This window comes from Scyliorhinus torazame, chromosome 1 (assembly GCF_047496885.1).
Source record: "Scyliorhinus torazame isolate Kashiwa2021f chromosome 1, sScyTor2.1, whole genome shotgun sequence".
Lineage (NCBI taxonomy): Eukaryota > Metazoa > Chordata > Chondrichthyes > Carcharhiniformes > Scyliorhinidae > Scyliorhinus > Scyliorhinus torazame.
The window spans coordinates 297985709-298005074 of NC_092707.1; the positions used below are offsets into that span (position 1 = coordinate 297985709).

General features: G+C 46.6%; 1 protein-coding gene across 1 annotated transcript in view; it reads right to left on the minus strand.

The window, feature by feature from the left end:
• tiam2a (TIAM Rac1 associated GEF 2a) overlaps window positions 1–19366 on the minus strand; it is a 214871-nt gene that overhangs the window by 132503 nt on the left and 63002 nt on the right.

Genomic DNA, 19366 nt, shown 5'->3' on the forward strand with positions numbered 1-19366 from the left:
TACGGAGAATGGAAACGGCAGAGGATGATCCATGGAACGTGGAGGCTAGTGGGGTAATGAGAGGTGATGACAAAGAGGAGCCCAAATGTGGTTCTGGGAGATTGTGAAGGGGCGAGAGCAGAAGTATATAAACTGGAATGGTCATAGTTGAGGGCAATGTCAGACATGGTTTTGGTGGGGTAGGGGGATGCTTGGAATCCTCAGTTTAGGAAAAGGATGTATCAAAATCACTAGTATAAAAGGGGGAACTGTCAGAACAGATACAATAGAGACTGAGCTACTGCGAGATTGGAAGACTCCTTGCACAGACTAGGTGGAAGGAAGTGTAACTAAGGTAGCCATCGGAGTCAATATCTTAATACTAGCTATTAGCTGGTAGCCAATCCACTGAGCTGGAGACAGATGACAAGGAGAGAGGTGAGAGTTAGAGATGAACCACATGAAGATGAGGGAAGGATGGAAATTGGAAACTAAGTTGATGACATTTTCCAGTTATTTTTGCCATAGCAAAAAACGACACCACTGGTCAACATACTGGAAAAGAGGCAAGGCAACTGGAACAGGGCAGAAACAAATAACAGTGGAAGCAAATTTAATAATAAGTAACAACGGTGAATTGAGTAAGTGCTTAAATGGGGAAAAAATTACAGGGATATTGGGAATGACTCGGAGAGTGGGATTAACTTGATTGTTTGAGCTGGACAGGGCTGAATGTTCGCCTGTGCTATCTATAAAAAAGAAACAGATTGACAATGATTAAAATTCAGGAATACAGAAGACCGCAGCCATTCAGGCATCTGTGCTAAGAAACATTCTGGCAGCTACTGATGGGTGCTTCCTTGGGGACTAGCTGGTTCAGCTAAGGATTTTGAAGAAACTGAAGAATTGGGTATGGACAACACAACTATGAAATCAATTCCAAGGCTGCTTGGGCAGCACGGTAGCACAGTGGTTAGCACGGTGGCTTCACAGTGCCAGGGTCCCAGGTTCGATTCCCCGCTGGGTCACTGCCTGTGCGGAGCGGTGTCTGTGTGGGTTTCCTCCGGGTGCTCCGGTTTCCTCCCACAGTCCAAAGACGTGTAGGTTAGGTGGATTGGACATGCTAAATTGCCCTTAAGTGTCCAAAAAGGTTACGAGGGGTTATTGGGTTATGGGGGTAGGGTGGAAGTGAGGGCTTAAATGGGCCAGTGCAGACTCGATGGGCCGAATGGCCTCCTTCTGCACTGTATGTTCTATGTTTAATAGTATTGTCTTCAGAAATGATCAAATATAACTTCTTTAAACAAGGAAATAGTTTGGGTTTTTAAAAAAAATTTAGAGTACCCAATTCTTTTTTCCCCCAATTAAGGGGCAATTTAGCGTTGCCAATCTACCTACGTTGCACATTATTGTGTTGTGTAGGTGAGACCCATGCAGATATGGGGAGAATGTGTAAACTCTACACGGACAGTTATCCGGGGCCGGCATCGAACCCAGGTCCTCGGCACCTTGAGGCAGCAGTGCTAACTACTGCGCCACCATATTGTCCAACAAGGAAATAGTTACCACATATTTTCTTTCCAAATTGTGGTTTAGCAGGAATTACAAGTCTGTCATTCCCCCAAATATAGCAAATTAATCTTTTTCCTAAATCCCTGTGAAAACCAAAATATATTCAATTCTCAATCAGTGTCTGGGGCTGGTTTAGCACAGTGGGCTAGACAGCTAGCTTGTAAAGCAGAACAAGGCCAGCAGCACAGGTTCAATTCCCGTACAGCCTCCCCGAACAGGCGCCGGAATGTGGCGACAATGGGCTTTTCACAGTAACTTCATTTGAAGCCTACTTGTGACAATAAGCAATTTTCATTCATTCATTTTGAAATAATAAATACCATAAATATTTACCTATTTGGTCAAGAGGAACTTGATTAAGAGCTTGCATTTTTATGAAGTGCCTTTTAGTTAGCAAAGCCCGCCAAAGTGCTCCACAGGATTGTAATCAGGCAGAATCTGAGCCACAAGATTTTAAGATAGATGATCGAAAACATTGGTTTTAAGAAGCAACTTGAAGGAGACGGGGTAGCATGGTAGCACAGTGGTTAGCACTGTTTCACAGCGCCAGAATCCCGGGTTAGATTCCCGCTTTGGTCACTGTCTATGCGGAGTCTGCACATCTTCCCGTGTCTGCGTGGGATTTCTCCGGATCTCCGATTTCCTCCCACAAGTCTTGAAAGATGTGAGTGTTAGGTGAATTGGGCATTCTGAATTCTCCCTCAGTGTACCCAAACAGGTGCTGAAATGTGGCGACTGTGGGATTTTCACAGTAACTTCATTGTAGTGTTAATGTAAGCCTACTTGCGACAATAATAAAGATTATTATTATGAGAGGCAAAGATGTTTAGGGTGGATATTCCAGTGCTTAGGGCCTAATTTACATTAAGATACTGTTATTTTGAACTAGAGCTTAACTTCCGACACTATACGGGTTTTCAGAGTGTGGGGATTGGATCCAGATTCTTATATGACATAAGTTAAGACAATGTGGCTCACTTGCCAAAAGGAAACTAGATGTAATGTTAGGATGGCTTCCTTTACTGGACTCAGCGGGAATTCTAATTGGCCAAACAATGTGTTACTTTCACTCATAGAAGGTAGGGGCAAATTGGGAAGCATTAGACACCAATATTCAAAAAAAAGAAATGAAGTCGACGTCAAGTCTTCGGCTGCGCATTTGGCTGGAAGAGTTTCCAAGACACTATCGCCACAGATCCTGCTATCACATGGCCAGCTATTGGACACTAAAAGCAAATTCCTTATGAGGCAGAGAACTTGTCAACAGAGTGAATAGGGACACTGAATCTGAGGCAATATCTAACAGACCCAAAATTTGTGAAACAATAAGGTTGTAATAAGACAAGAATGAACTTCTGGGTTTTTGTGATGTTTTAATTTAAATAGACAATTAGCATGATAAGGAAAGGAAACATTCTAAACAAGTGGTAATTCATGAAAGTTCTAGGGTTATCTCTATCTTAAATATTTCATTAGAAACAGAGAAGCATAAATAGAACCAGACTAAGCATTATATTTTCAAATGACCCCATATCAAATCTCATTACTGGCCAATTTTCATCACATCCATTACTGTGAAACATCTATTTCTGTTAAACTACCTGATACAAGGGATTTATTATTTTCTGAGCTTAAAACTTGAAGGCAGATCCATGTTGCATTCACTACCAGTTACTACTGCAGCAGTGACACTAAACGGAAACAGTGCTAGATCAACAGAGGATCAAACTGCTAGCTGATATGGAGGGTGCATGCCAAGACTCCAAGCCGATTTGGCATGGGCAGAGGTCATTGTTAACAAAAGCCCAGGGATTTATCAGGTCTTAACCACTGTTAAGACTTCGCTGCATAAGATTTGTTTAAAAGCCTTAGGTCTGGCTGGGAGTTTATACTGAAGATGTTCAGTAATAAATAGCATCGAGTGACAATCAAGAATGGTATTTTTCACAATCTAACAGAGATCAAAGTGACAAATATTAACTATGTAATTATTAACTAGGATCGGCAAAGAAATTTTGAAAAACTTTGAAAGATAAAGTCAGTGATGATGCAACAAAAAAAAATTTAAGTTACATATTGAATAATGTAACTATTAGAACCCAAGCAAACTATTAAAGTGACAAGCTACGTCATGAGGTGGGAAATACAAAAAGTTCAAAAAAACATTTACACACAAACTATTGCCTCAATGCACCTGAAAGGCATTTATTTATACCACATTGCACTATGTAGATTGGTGCCAGAATAGATAACCTAATGCCAGAATGTAAAATGAACATTGGTAATGATATACTTCTGAAGGAATTAACTGAACGACAAAATGACAAAGATAACCTTTCAACTCGTGCTGCTTGAGAATTGCTCTCGGAATGGAGTTATCAAATCTAATTTATCTACCTTTTTCGTTTTCAAATAATTAGCCAATTACTTTGCCATCATATATACCTTTGTTTTTTTTAAATAAATTTAGAGTACCCAATTCATTTTTTCCAATTAAGGGACAATTTAGCATGACCAATCCAGCTAGCCTTCACATCTTTGGGTTGTGGGGGCGAAACGCACGCAAACACGGGGAGAATGTGCAAACTCCACACGGACAGTGAGCCAGAGTTGGGATCGAACCTGGAACCTCAGCACCGTGAGGCAGCAGGGCTTACCCACTGCGCCACCCATATATCATATATACCTGAGTAGACACTCAGGCAGTCTTTGTTCAAATTATTCTGTATGGATGCATTTTTGTTTATACCTGCTTGTTAATGCTTTGCCAACAAGTGGAAACAATCTTTCCAAATCTTCATAATTTTGTAAATCTTTATGTTCTTTTAATTTATTCTTTCAAACGATGTGCATGCCCCCGTGAAGGCCAGCATTTGTTGCCCATCTCTAATTGCCCTTGAACTCAGTGGCTTGCTGGGAGGGCAATCAAGAGTCAACCACATTGATGTGCGCCTGGAGTCACATGTAGGCCAGACCAAGTAAGGACAGCAGAATGTGTAAACTTCCCTAAATAGCATTAATGAACCAAATGGGTTTATGACCAATGATAATTTTATGGTTTTCCATTCCAGATTTATTAATGGAATTTAAAATCCACCAGCTGCCACCGTGGGATTTAAACCATGCCCTCCGAGCTTTAGCTTGGGCATCTGGATTACCAGTCCAGTGACATTATCACGATGCCACCATCAATTAGATCCTCCAAACCTTGAGATTAAAGCCCCGATTTTGAGCCTATTTTCATAACTATAATCTCTTGCAATGCTGGCAGGTTTTCAAGTAGATTTTTCATGCCTCCCTTTCATAATTTCAATGTTTTATGCAATGGATGCACAAAACTGAATTTGTAATTTCCTGTAAATTCAAAATGAACTGCATGAATCTACATTAAGTCAATGGTTCACTGCAATACTTCAGTACATGTGACAATAAATACCAATCAATTGAACTTGATCACAAAACTGATGTTCATATTTTGCCTCCTCCATCTTTTTTAGCTTTTCTCAGGGCAATTCCCAGTCAGAATGTAATCAAGTGACCTGTTTTCAATCTACTGCGAATACCATACTTGAGGCACAAATAGACCAGAAACGCAACATAACTTTGATGCCAGGCAGGCATTCATCTAATAGAATTTTAACAAATTGTGGGGCTCGTTTTCAGCAGTCAACTACAATGGGTGGGGTTTTCCACACCCCCACGCAGCCTATTTTGCAGCAGAGGAGGCGGCCGCCATTTATCTTCTAATTTCCCACCCCCATTACCAACAGTGTTTCTCATTCTATTCACCTGCCTGCCACCGTGAAACCCGTGGCAGGTGGTTCGCCATCAACAGGGCTGAAAGATCCCGCTAGCGAGAACAGCAGGAAAATTCGGGCTATGTTTGGGAAAACAATGATATTCTAGCATTATTAATTAAACTGTCACCCAAAAACATGCAGATCAGAAGATGTTTTGAAGCTTTAGCTCTCCCAAGGCATTCTTCACAGGTAGAGCATAGTTGTAAACCTGGTCTGTCTACTGTTTAGCAATCAAAAATGGTGGAGACTAATTAAGAATAGAATAACTGAATACATATTATGCCCGAAGAACCAAACTGAATTTTGAGGAGTTAACTAAAATAGTGGACTGGAAAGTGCCTATGAATGTTCCTCATGTGTACTTCCAGAAAAATCTCTCACAAGAGGCTGTTAGCTAAATGCGAAACCTATGGAATCAAAGACAATGATTGATCTGGTTAGGAAATTGGTTCAGCAGCAGGAGGTAGAGTAAGAATAACGGACAAGTACAACTGACAAGATATGAATAGTGGTGCCCTGCAAGGATCTATGTTGGGACATCAACGATTCATCGTATTTATGCAGAGCTGAGATAAATTATCTTTTCTGAGAAATTCATTCACTGGATACAGTTATTACTGGCTCGACCAGCATTTGTTGCCCATCCCTAATTGCCCTTGAGAAGGTGGTAGTGAGCTGTCTTCTTGAACCGCTGCAGTCCATATGGTGTAGGTACACCCACGGTCCACGGTGCTGTTAGGTAGGGTGTTCCAGGACTTTGACCCAACGACAGTGAAGGAACAGTGATACATTTTTCAAGTCAGGATGGTGAGTGACCAAGCTACATGGGAACTTCCAAGTGGTGGTGTTCCCAAGAATCTGCTCCCCTTGTCCTTCGAGATGGTAGTGGTCGTGGATTTGGAAAGTGCTGCCGAAAGAACCTTGATGAGTTCCTACAGCGCATCTTGTAGATGGTACACACTGCTGCTACTGTGCGTCAGTGGTAGAGGGAGTGAATGTTTGTTAAAGAGGTGCCAATCAAGCGGGCTGCTTTGTCATGGGTAGTGTTGAGCTTCTTTAGTGCTGCTGGAGCTACACTCATCCAGGCAAGTGGGGAGTATTCCTTCACACGCCTGACATTTGGCTTGTAGATGGTGGACAGCTTTTGGGGAGTCATGAGGTGAGTTACTCCTCATAGGATTTGTTGCCCCTTACCTGCTCAAGGAGCCACAGTATTTATATGGTTATTCAGTTCAGTTTCTGGTCAATGGTAATCCCTAGGATACTGACAGCAGGGAATTCAGTGATAGTAATGGCATTCAATGTCATGGGGTGATGGTTTAATATTCCCTTTTTGGAGATGATCATTGCCTGGAACTTCTATGGTGTGAATATTCTTTGAAGTACTGACATCCAGCATTGAGACTGACCTCCAGCACAAGAACAGAAATTCCCTCCCAACTCAATATTGTGAAGACTCGAGCCATTGTTTTTGGTCCTCAATCCAAACTCCTTTTCTTAGCTACAAACCCCACCCCTATTCCTTTTCAGTCTGTTTGCAACCGTGACGTTATATTTGATCCCAATATGCTTCCAAGGTAGGAGTGTCATCCTGAAGACCACTTATTTCCACCTCAGTGAAGATCGCTCAACTTCACCTCTGTCTCAGTTCATCTGCTAAAGCCAAGGGCGAATGAGCCACCAAGGTCAATGAAAGCCTGCTTTAGCAGGTATCGGGCGAAGAAGGTCTTAAGATGGGCCAAGCAGAACTGGGAGACGAGGTGGGAAAGCCGTGGTATTCACATATACCAGGATGTCACGATGTAGCTGGCTAGGCAGTGCACGGCCTTTAACAAGGAGAAGACAATGCTCTAGAAGAGTGGTGTAGTGTTCGGGTTGGTCTACTCGGCGAGGCAGAGGGTAACTTACAACTCCTTTGACACAGAAGAGGCGGAGGCGTTTGTGAAGGCTGAAGATTGGAACGGAGTTTGGATTAAGTTGTTTGAAGTTATGGTTGGGTTCGTTGGGATATTGTGTTGTGTTTTCCCCGTGTGTTCTTTCGAATACCCATAACATGTTTGGCTGCTTTTGCTCTGTATTTGAGCGGGGGGTGGGGGGGAAGAGGGAGATAGAGAGAGTTTTGGTGTTCACGGTAGGGGGAGTTGTGTCTGAGGGCACTGTGTTTCTGATAAATGGGGGAAGAGGGCTTTGGCAAGCCACCTCGCACTCCCCATTTCTTGCCCAGACTTCCAACCTGGGCCACCTGACAACTGTACCTGCTCCAGGAATCCTTCACTTGTACTGTAGGAGCACCCTTTTTTTACAGTTTATGTCTCCCTTTGTTTAAAAGTCACTTTGATAAACTAGGGAGAAACAGTAACAGTGTATGGTTAAGTGGGTGAGGGGGTAGGGTGGGCCATCAGGGTGGGTAGTCAGGGGTGTAGTCGTGAGGGGGCAGGTTGTTGGGGAGTGCTGTGGGAAGTCCGGGTGTCACTAGTATAGTTACCCAGGAATTAGAACAGGTTTTAATTCTTCTAATATTTTCCTGGGAGCGAGTCGGAACCATCCAAAGTCTCCAATATTAAATCAAGGGTTTTGTAGGTTCTAGGCACAGGGGAATTATCTCACGGAATTTGAAACATACGAGGCAATTCCTATGCAGACCACATAAGGGGACTTCCGAGGAGTCCCCCAGGACAAGGGCTGCAGATGTATGGGAACACCACAACTTGCAAATTCCTCTCCAAGCCATACACCATCCTGGCTTGGAACAATACCACCGTTCCTTCACTGTGCTGGGTCAAAATCCTGGAACTCCCTCCCCAACAGCACTGCGCATGTAACTACACCACATGGGGCCAAATCAGTTCACGGCAGCAGCCCAGGGATTAGGCATGGACAACATACATTGGCCTAACCAACAATGACTACATCCCAAGGAAAAAAATGAAAATAATTCTGTTGTGTTATGTTCTCTGGGATAACACAGGCTGCAACTCGATGCAGCTTTGACCAAAAGATACTCCAGACTTTGAAGTAAGTTCAATGTGATTTATTGAACCATTAGCACAGTTCTCTATGAGTTCGACTCTCCTGCTAATCTTGCTATGGTAACTCAGTCTAACTAACCAGTCTGCTCTAAACCACGTGGTGGGTGTGATGCTTCTGATCTGTCCCTGTGCTACTCTCTAAGTGTCACCTGTGGAAAGAGACAGAGCATGTGTGCCCTGTCATTATGTATGGGTTGTGTAATGCCCCCTTGTGGTAGTGTCACCTCTGGGTGTCTTGACTGCCCATTGGTCGTGTCCTATTCTATGTGTTCATTAGCTGTATGTTTGCATGTCATGACGTCTCTGGTGCTCCCTCTAGTGGTTACTTGGTCGTAGTGTATTTACATTAACCCCTTGTGTAATTACAGTGATGCATATCACCATAAATTCTAGTAACAGAGGAAATCAGAGACATTTGAAATACTCTTCCCACTCTGCCTGGTATACATTTGCATAAAATGGGGAAAATTTCTCAGTCATTGCTGTGCCTTTGATTTAAAGATTAAATTCATTATAGAACTCTTTTTGTTAAAGTGTTGCAACAGGATTATGGCGTCACCTAGTCTGTGAGCCTGGGGAAATGTTTTAAAGTTATTTTGGACAGACAGTTTCTATTTTTGTGTACAGAAATTTTCAATGTCCATTGTAAAAAAAATATGGCATTAGGGTACAGTTGGGCACTTCACCACCTCTTTAGCGTAACTAGGGTGCTTCTGCACTAAAGGGTTCCAATCTATGCCTCATTCAATGGATGATCATATCAATGGGTACATTAGCTTGGAAAAATTTAAATGGTATATATGAATTAAGCCATTTGTTATCGAATGGTTAGCTTGATGCCACAAAGTTAAGTTGTCCGCATTGCTCTACTTACACATTTTAACCATTGGAAATCAGTATCGACAGGTTTGTCCGTATTCACTTATTGAAGGGAAGGAAACTGGAATTTGGTAGAACAAAACCAAGGAATGCTGAAGAGAGCTAACCTAATAAAGGAGTCAGTGAAAATGAAAAAGAAGCTCCGAAGAGTTGCGGGCCCTCCCCCAATCAAGTAGCCCTCGAAAAATCTAAATTGTGATGGGGATAAGGCCAGAAAGTGGAGCTGAAGATTATCATTTCAAGATCAGTCATGATCTCATCGAATGGTGGAACAGACTTGGATGGGCCGAATGGCCTGCTTCTACGTCCTAAGGTCCTATGATCTCTGCCTGAGCTCTGAACCACTATGTTTCTGTAGCTTCTCTCCAACCATCCTCTCCATTTACTCCCTAAACTCACCTTTACAAGTCCCTATTCCTTGACTCTATTCTCAATAAGCCACTGACCACTCAAATGATAGCCGACACTGGAAATGGAACCCTCACCTCAAGCGATATCTCCTTTCCTTCAAATATGACTACCATCAAACCTTTAAATAATCCCTTAAGCCATATCCTTACCAATTGTCCATTTCCAGGTTCCCTTTGGTTTCCAAAAGTACCACTAGCCTTTCACTTTTAAGCCGTTGCTTGGTTCCTCTCTTCTTCCATTGGGCAAAGCCAGAGCATTCCAGCAATGGTCTTCGCAGAATCACAACTGTTACAGCACAGGAGGCCATTTGCCCATTATCTGTGCACCAGTTCTGCCAATGAGAATCATGGCTCAGTGCCATTTCCCATACCCTTGCACATTATTTCTATTCAAATATTCATCCAATGCCCTCTTGAATGCCTCAATTGACCCTGCCTCCACCACACTTCCAGGTAGTGCATTCCAGACCCGAGCCACTTGTGTGAAAAATAATTTTCTCAAATCACATTTGTTTCTTTTGCAAATCACTTTAAATCTGTGCCCTCTTGTTCTTGATCCATTTATGAGTGGGAACAGACTCCCCCCCCCCCCCCCCCCCCATCTACTGTCCAGCCCCCTTCTGATTTTGAACATCTCATAGATCATAGAATTTACAGTGCATGTCTCTATCAAACCTGCTCTTAGCAGATGTTTGCGGTCCAGGCGAGGGGACAGGAGAGGCGATTGGGGAAGCTGCCGTTTTGATTAATAGGGGATGCTTTAGGTACCTAGGCATTCAAGTGGTGCGGTAGACCGGCTGCATAAATTAAATCTGGCTCGGCTAGTAGACCAAATGAAGGACAATTTTCCGAGATAGGACCGTTGTCATTAGCTGGGAGGGTGCAGACGGTCCTCCCGAGATTCCTGTTCGTGTTTCAATGTCTCCCCATCTGTATTCCGTGGTCCTTTTTTAAACGGGTTTGCAAAGTGATGGGTGGCTTTGTTTGGGCGGGCAAGACCCCGCGGGTAAGGAAGGTAATGTCTGAGCCGAGTTGGGGAGAGGGCGGGCTGGCGCTGCCAAATTTTAGTAACTGTTACTGGGCAGCGAATATAGCCATGATCAGGAAGTGGGTGGTGAGGGAGGGGACGGCATGGGAGCGTATGGAGGTAGCTTCATGCAAGGGCACCAGTTTGGGGGCACTGGTAACTGCACCTCTGCCGTTCCCGCCGGCACAGTACTCCACTAGCCCCGGGGTGGTGACGGACCTGAGTCTGGGGGCAATGGAGGAGACATGTGGGAGCATCGGTCTGGTCCCCAATCTGTAATAAATCACCGGTTTGTCCCGGGAAGTATGGTTGGGGGGTTTCGGATATGGCGGTGAGCAGGGATTGGGAGGATGGGGGATATGTTCATAGAGGGGAGCTTTCAGAGTATGAGGGCGCTGGAGGAGAAGTTTGGGTTGGCAAGTGGAAACAAATTCATGTATCTGCAGGTGCGGGACTGCCTACGTAAACAGGTGTCAACCTTCCCACTCCTACCGCTAAAGGGGGATTCAGGACAGGGTAGTTTCCAGAGGGTGGGTGGGAAAAGGGAGCGTCTCTGGCATTTACAAGGAATTTATGGGGTCAGAGGAGACTTAGACCGAGGTGCTGAAGCGCAAGTGGGAGGAGGAGCTGGGAGGAGAGATAGAGGATGGTCTATGGGCGGACGCGTTGAGTACAGTCAACGCATCCGCAATATGTGCCAGGCTCAGCCAGATACAATTTAAGGTCGTTCACCGGGTTCATGAGTGGCCCGGATGAGCAGATTCTTTGGGGTGGAAGACTGGTGTGCAAAATGTGCGGGAGGACCAGCGAACCATGTTCACTTGTTCTGGGCATGTCCGAAGCTTAGGGGATTTTGGCAGGGGTTTGCAGATGTCATGTCCACGGTGTTAAAAACCAAGGGTGGCGCTAAGTCCAGAGGTGGCGATTTTCGGGGTGTCGGAAGACCCGGGAATCCAGGAGGAGAAAGAGGCAGACGTTCTAGCCTTTGCTTCCCCTGGTAGCCCGGAGACGGATACTATTAGCTTGGAGGGACTCAAAGCCTCCGAAATCGGAGACCTGGCTATCGGACATGGCTAGCTTTCTCTGTTTGGAGAAAATCAAGTTCGCCTTGAGAGGATCACTGTTAGGGTTCGCCCGGAGGTGGCAACCGTTCGTCGACTTCTTTGCGGAAAACTAATTGTCAGAGTAGGGGGTTAATAAAGGTGGGACTTGAAAGGGAGGGAGACGGCCTTTGCACTATGTTTATAGTTTCATGTACAATGTTTATTGTGTTGTTGTTATAATACCAAAAAATACCTCAATAAAATGTTTATTAAAAAAAACCTGCTCTTAGCCTTCTTCTCTCCAAGGAGAAGTCTTTTTTTTTTAAATAAATATGTTTATTCAAGGTTTTCAATAAATTTTTACAAAACACTCCAAAAAGGAAAGAAAATATACATAAGAAAAATAGAAATTATTCCATCCCCTCCAACAACTTAAACCATTAAACATTAAACTATCTAACAAACTAAGAACAAAAATGGGGCAAACGCCCCTTACAATAATAAAAACAAGCCAACCCCACCCCCCCCGGGTTGCTGCTGCTCTTGACCCACGAGAAAGTCTAGGAACGGTTGCCACCGCCTGGAGAACCCCTGCACAGACCCTCGCAAGGCAAACTTTATCCTCTCCAACTTGATGAACCCTGCCATGTCATTAATCCAAGCCTCCACGCTTGGGGGTTTCGCATCCCTCCACATTAGTAGGATCCTTCTCCGCGGAGGTTACCAAGGACGCAAAGGCCAGAACTCCGGCCTCTTTCAGCTCCTGTACACCCGGCTCATCTGATACCCCGAATATTGCTATCCCCCAGCTCGGTTTTACCCGAGTGTCCAAGACTTTGCGAAGCCCCTCCAGAACCCCTCTAGCGCTGGGCATGCCCAGAACATATGAGCGTGATTTGCTGGGCACCCCGAGCACCTCAAACATCTGACCTCCATCCCAAAAAACTTGCACATCCTCGCCCCTGTCATATGTGCCCTGTGAACCACTTTGAATTGGAACAGGCCAAGTCTGGCGCAAGACGAGGAGTTAACCTTGCCCAGGGCCTCCGCCCACAAGCCCTCATCCAGTTCCTCGCCCAGCTCCTCCTCCCACTTGCCCTTCAGCTCCTCCACCGAGGCTTCCTCCGCCTCCTGCAACTCCTGATAGATCGCCGAGACCTTGCCCTCTCCCACCCATACACCCGAGGTCACCCTGTCCTGAATCCTCCGTGCGGGAAGCAGCGGAAATTCCCTTACCTTCTCACAAACGCCCTCACCTGCATGTACCTAAAAGCGTTTTCGGGGGGTAACGCAAATTTCTCCTCCAGCGCCCCCAGGCTAGCAAAAGCCCCGTCGATAAATAGGTCCCCCATCCTTTTAATTCCCACCTGATGCCAGCTTCGGAATCCGCCATCTATCCCGCCCGGTGCAAACCTATGATTATTCTGTATTGGGGAGCAAATTGAGGCCCCCAACTCACCCCTGTGCCGTCTCCACTGCCCCCAGATCCTCAGTGTCACCGCCACCACTGGGCTCGTGGTGTACCGCGTCGGCGGTAGCGGCAAAGGTGCCGTCACCAGCACTCCCAAGCCACTGCCCACGCATGACGCCGCCTCTAATCTTTTCCACGCCACCCCCTCTCCCTCCATTGCTCATTTCCGGATCATTGCCACATTGGCTGCCCATTAATAACTACACAGGTTCGGTAGCGCCAGCCCACCCGTCCCAACTACGCTCCAGAAACAGCCTCTTGACCCTCGGGGTCTTACTTGCCCATACAAACCCCATAATGCTCCTGCTTACTCACTTAAAAAAGGCCTTGGGATGAGGATGGGCAGGCACTGGAACACAAACAGGAACCTAGGGAGGGCTGTCATCTTAATGGACTGCACCCTGCCTCCCATCTCCTAAAGTCTTCCTCCATCTGGTCTACCAATCACGCCAAATTAAGCTTATGCAGGGCCCCCCAACTCCTGGCCACCTGGATACCCTAATATCAGAAACTCTTCTCCGCCCTCTTAAGCGGCAGCTCCTCCAGCCCCCTTTCCTGGCCCCTCGCATGCACCACAAAGAGCTCAATCTTCCCACGTTAAGCTTGTAGCCTGAGAAGTCCCCAAACTCCCTAAGGATCCGCATGACCTCTACCATCCCCTCCACTGGATCTGCGATGTACAAAAGCAGGTCATTAGCATACAACGAGGCCCGATGTTCCTCCCCTCCCCGGACCAACCCCCTCCAGTTTCTAGATTCCCTCAACGCCATGGCCAACAGCTCAATTGCCAAGCAAACAACAGAGGGGACAGGGGGCACCCTGCCTCGTCCACGGTACAACCTAAAATATTCTGATCTCCGCTGGTTCATAAATACGCTCGCCACCGTGGCCTGGTATAACAGTTTGACTCACCATCTGAACCCCTCCCCGAACCCAAGCCTGCCAAGCACTTCCCATAGGTACTCCCACTCCACCCGATCAAAGGCCTTCTCCGCATCCATTGCCGCCACCACTTTTGCCTCCCCCTCCAAGGGCATCATGATCACATTCAGGAGCCTCCGCACATTTGCATTTAACTGCCTGCCCTTCACGAACCCAGTCTGGTCCTCGTGTATCACTCCCGGGACACAATCCTCATGGCTGGGACCTTTGCGGCATCTACATTAAGGAGCGAGATCGGCCTGTACGAGCCACACTGCAGCAGGTCCTTGTCCCGCTTAAGGATCAGCGAGATCAGCGCCCGAGACACTGTCGGGGGGAGAATCCCTTCCTCCCTCGCCGAAGGTTGTCACCAGCAGCACCCCCCCCCCCCCCCCCGGGGGTTCTGACTTATAAGGTTCCCATAGAAATCCCGGAATACCTCATTTATTTTAGCCGAACTCCGCACCGTGTTACCCCCCCTCTGTCCCTGATTCCTCCAATTTCCCTTGCCGCCTCCCTCTTGCATAGCTGATGCGCCAGCATCCGGCTCGCCTTCTCCCCATATTCATATACTGCCCCCTGCACCTTCCTCCACTGAGTCTCAGCTTTCCCCGTGATCAATAAATCAAATTCCATTTGGAGGCTCCGTCGCTCCTTCAGCAGCCCCTCTTCAGGGGAATTCGCACACCTCCTATCCACCCTTAATATCTCCCCCACCAACCTCCCCGTCCTCTCTCTCTTCTCCCTGGGAGCCCTAATTGAGATTAACTCTCCCCTAACCACCGCTTTCAGAGCCTCCCAAACCACACCAACCGGTACTTCCCCATTATCATTGGCCTCTATGTATCTCTGAATGCACCCCAGACCCGCCCACAAACCTCATCTGCCAACAGTCCCACGTCCAAGCACCATAGCGGGCGCTGGTCCCTTTCCTCCCCCAACTTCAACTCCACCCAGTGCGGGGCGTGGTCCGAAATCGCTCTGGCCGAATATTCCGTTCCCTCCACCCTTGGAATCAGTGCCCTGCTCACCACAAAGAAGTCTATCCGTGAATAGGCCTTATACACATGGGAGAAAAAGAGAACTCTCTGGCCACCGGTCTAGCCCCATTGCACTCCCGCAAGTCAGCTGACTCCAGCCGCTCCCGCCTCTGCCATCGATCCCCCGTTTGGATTCCCAGTCAAAGTACCCCCTCCCCCTTCAAGTCAATACGGACACCCCATAGGCACCGCCACTCCCGTCGGGCCACGCCCCCCCCTTCTTTGCACGGGAAAAAAGCCTGCGATTTTCTACCTGGGCCAGCCCCGCCCCATGGCGCAGCTCCTTTTTCCTGCAGCCTCTCCCCAATTCCCAACGACCCAGGGCCTCCTGACCCCCTCTCCCCCCTTCGAACACGAGGAGTGGCCCCTCCAAAACAATACCCAAGCCCATTAAAACACACATCACATCCAATCACCCCTTCCCACTCCCCAGCTTTCCCAAAACCCACAGCAAGTCATTAGTTCGAGTCCAATTTTACGTTCTGAATAAAGGTCCACGCCTCATCTGGCATATCGAAATAATGGTGACGGTCCTGAAAAGTGACCCACAATCGCACTGGCTGCAACAGCCCGAACTTCACCCCCTTTCGGTGGCAAACCGCCTTGGCCCGTTTGAATCCTGCCCTCTTCTTGGCCAGCTCTGCAGTCTTGGTAGATGCGGATCTCCGTATTCTCCCACCTGCTGCTCCGTTCTTTCTTCGCCCATCTCAGGACGCACTCTCTGTCTGTGAAACCTCACCACTACGGCCCTTGGCGGCTCATTTGCCTTTGGCCTCCTTGCCAGGACTCTGAGCCCTATCCAGCTCCTGGGGCCTCGGGAAGGCTCCCGCGTCCATTAGCGTATTCCGCATCGTGGCTACACATGCCCCGATGTCGGACCCCTCCACACCTTCAGGGAGACCCAGAATCCGGAGATTCTTCCTCCCCGACCTGTTCTCCAGGTCCTCAAACGTTTCCTGCCACATTTTATGCAGCGCCTCGTGCGCCTCCACTTTCACCGCCAGGCCCAGGATCTCATCCTCGTTTTCAGAGGCTTTCTGCTGCACCTCTCTAATCGTCGTCCCTTGAGCCTTCTGGGTCTCCAACAGCCTCTCAATCGACGCTTTCATTGGGGCCAGCATCTTTGCTTTCAGCTCCGCAAAGCAGCTTTTCAGGAACTCCTGCTGCTCCCGCAACCATTGCACCCACGCTGCCTGGTCTCCGCCTGCCGCCATCTTACTTTTATCGCGCCCGTTCTCTGCTCTTCTCCAAGATCACTTTTTTGACCGCTCCACTCCTGGTCCACTCCAAGCAGTGCTGGGGGAACCTTACTGCTGCCTTCCTACACCGGGAATCGTCGTCCAAGTGCCGCTGGGGCTCCTCAAAAGGGCCCAAATGTCCGTTCACGGCGGGAGCTGCCGAACGTGCGACCTACCCCTGCATAGCCGCAACCGGAAGTCCCAAGGAGAACAGTCATAGGAACACTGGTAGGTCAATCAGCTCCTCGAGCTGTTCCCCCATTCAATGAGATCATGGCTGATCTGTGACCCAACTCCATACACCTGCCGTTGGCCCATATCCCTTAATATCTTTGCTTAACAAAAATCTATCTATCTCAGATTTAAAATCAACGGCTCTAGCTTCAACTCTGGCTCATGGGAGAATATCACCCTTTGAGTGAAGAAGTTATTCCTAACATCTCCCCTGAACAGTCTGACTCTAATTTTTAGACCATGGCCCCGAGTTTTAGAATCTCGAACCATGGAAATAGTTTATCTTTATCTACACTGTCCTTACCTGTTAATATCTTGAATACTTTCACCCTAAATTTATCAACTCGAGCAATCTAATTTGAGTAATCTCTCCTCATAACTCAACCCCTGTAAATCCAGGTACCATTTCTGTAAACCTACACTCCCTCCAAGGCCAAAATTTCCTTCCTACGGTTTGGTGCCCAGAACTACTCTCAGTACTCTAAGTGGGGTCCAACCAGGGTTTAGTATAGCTGCAGCATAACCTTTGTCTTTATACTCCAATCCTCTAGATATAAAAGCCAGCATTCCATTAGCCTTTATGATTAATTTTTGCACTTGTTCCTGGCATTTTAAGGCACCATTAGTTCCATTATTTTCCTAGTTACTGATGCTGTACTTACATTAATTGTATCACGTTCCTGTCCTCGATCGACTATTAATTTTTCGGGACTTCCGGCAAGTTATCCTCCTTTTCAACTATCCCAACCTCCACAATCTAACAATAATAATAATAATCGCTTATTGTCGCAAGTAGGCTTCAATGAAGTTACTGTGAAAAGCCCCTAGTCGCCAGATTCCGGCACCTGTTCGGGGAGGCTGGTACGAGAACTGAACCCGTGCTGCTGGCAATGTTCTGCATTACAAGCCAGCTGTTTAGCCCACTGTGCTAAACCAGCCCCTATTCTCATAACTGAAGCTTCTCATCCCTGGAACCATTCTTGTAAACCTCTTCTGCACTCTTTCTAATGTAATCACATTCTTCCTACAGTGCTGTGCCCAAAACTGCACAATATTCTAGCTGAGGTCTAACTAGTGTCTTATATAAGTTCTTGTATTCCATGCCCCAATTAATAATGCCCGCAATACATGATTTATTAACCATTCTCTCCACCTGTCCTGTCACCTTCAATGATCTATGCACATATACATTGAGCTCCCTCTGCTCTTACACCCCTTGAGGAATGTTACCCTTTATTGTACAATATCTCTCCCATGTTCTGATTACCAAAATGCATCATCTCATACTTTTCCACATTGAACTTCATCTGCTACCTATCTGTCCACCACACCAACTTGCCTGTGCCCTTTTGAAGTTCACATTGGCTCTTCAGTTTAGAAGTTTTGCCTCATTCGCAAACTTTGAAATTGCCCCCGCATACCAAGATCAAGATCATTAATATATGTAAGGAAAAGCAAGAGTCTCAACATAGACCCTTGGGGGACACCACTAAAAACTTTCTTCCAACCCAAAAAATATCCATTGACCATTATTCTCTACTTACTGTTAATAAGCCAATTTTGCATCCACGGTGCCACTGTCCCTTTTATTCAATGAGCTCTAACTTTTAAGACCATAAGACGAGTAGAATTGGGCCATTTGGGCCTTCGAGTCTGCTCCGCCTTCATTCATGGTTGATATGGTTTTCATCCCCATTTTCCTGCCTCCTCCCCATAACCCCCGATTCCCCCTTCAAGAACCTATCTTTCTCTGTCCTAGACTCAGTAATTTGGCCTCCAGAGCTTTCTGCAGCAAAGAGTTCCACAGATTCACCACCCTCTGACTGAAGTTTGTTGTGTGGCCCTGTACTGAATTGTCTTCTGAAAGTCAATGCATACCAGATCAACAGCATTACCCTCATCCATCCTTTCTGTTACCTCTTTTAAAAAAAACTCCAGCTAGTTAAACACAATTTCCCCTTTAGTAATCTATGCGGCCCCTTCCTAATCAACCCACATTTTTCCAGAATAATTGTTTTGAGATGATTGCCCACAACTAATTGCTGGGGCTATCCTTACAACTATTTTTGAACAAGGGTGTAATGTTTGCAATTCTCCAGTCCTCTGGCACTACTCCTCGGTCGAAAGAAGATTGTAAGATTCTGGCCACACCCCTGAAAATTCCATTCTCACTACCTTCGGTATTCTTGGATGAACCACAGCCAATTCGGTGCCTTGCCAGCTTTCAGTATTGACCGTCTATTCAACATTCCCTCCTCATCAATTTTGAACCCTTCTAGGGACAGAATTTCCTCGGGTGTCACCATTTCCTGGGTAAAGAGGGATGCAAAGCTTTGTTTAATACCTCAGGTGTGCCCCCCTGCCTCCACGCATAAATTCCCTTTTAGGTCCCCAATTGGCCCTACTCCTTCTTTTGCCAATCCTTTACTAGTTACATGCCTATAGAAGACATTGGGAGTCCCCTTTATGTTGGCTTTTCTCATAATTCCTCTTCACCTCTCGATTGAGCACCTCCTCATGACTTTATCTCAGTAACCTTGTGCGGTGCTGCAACCTCACCTTTTTCCAAACTCTGTATTCATATGACTTCAACCTCATGTGCACCCATTCTCTCGCCTCACAGTGGCAACCATGCCTCCAGCTGCTTAGCTCCTCCCCAAACCTCCCTCCTTTGGCAACATTTGGAGAAAAAATCCAATCTTTGGAACAAGTTACCAGCAAGT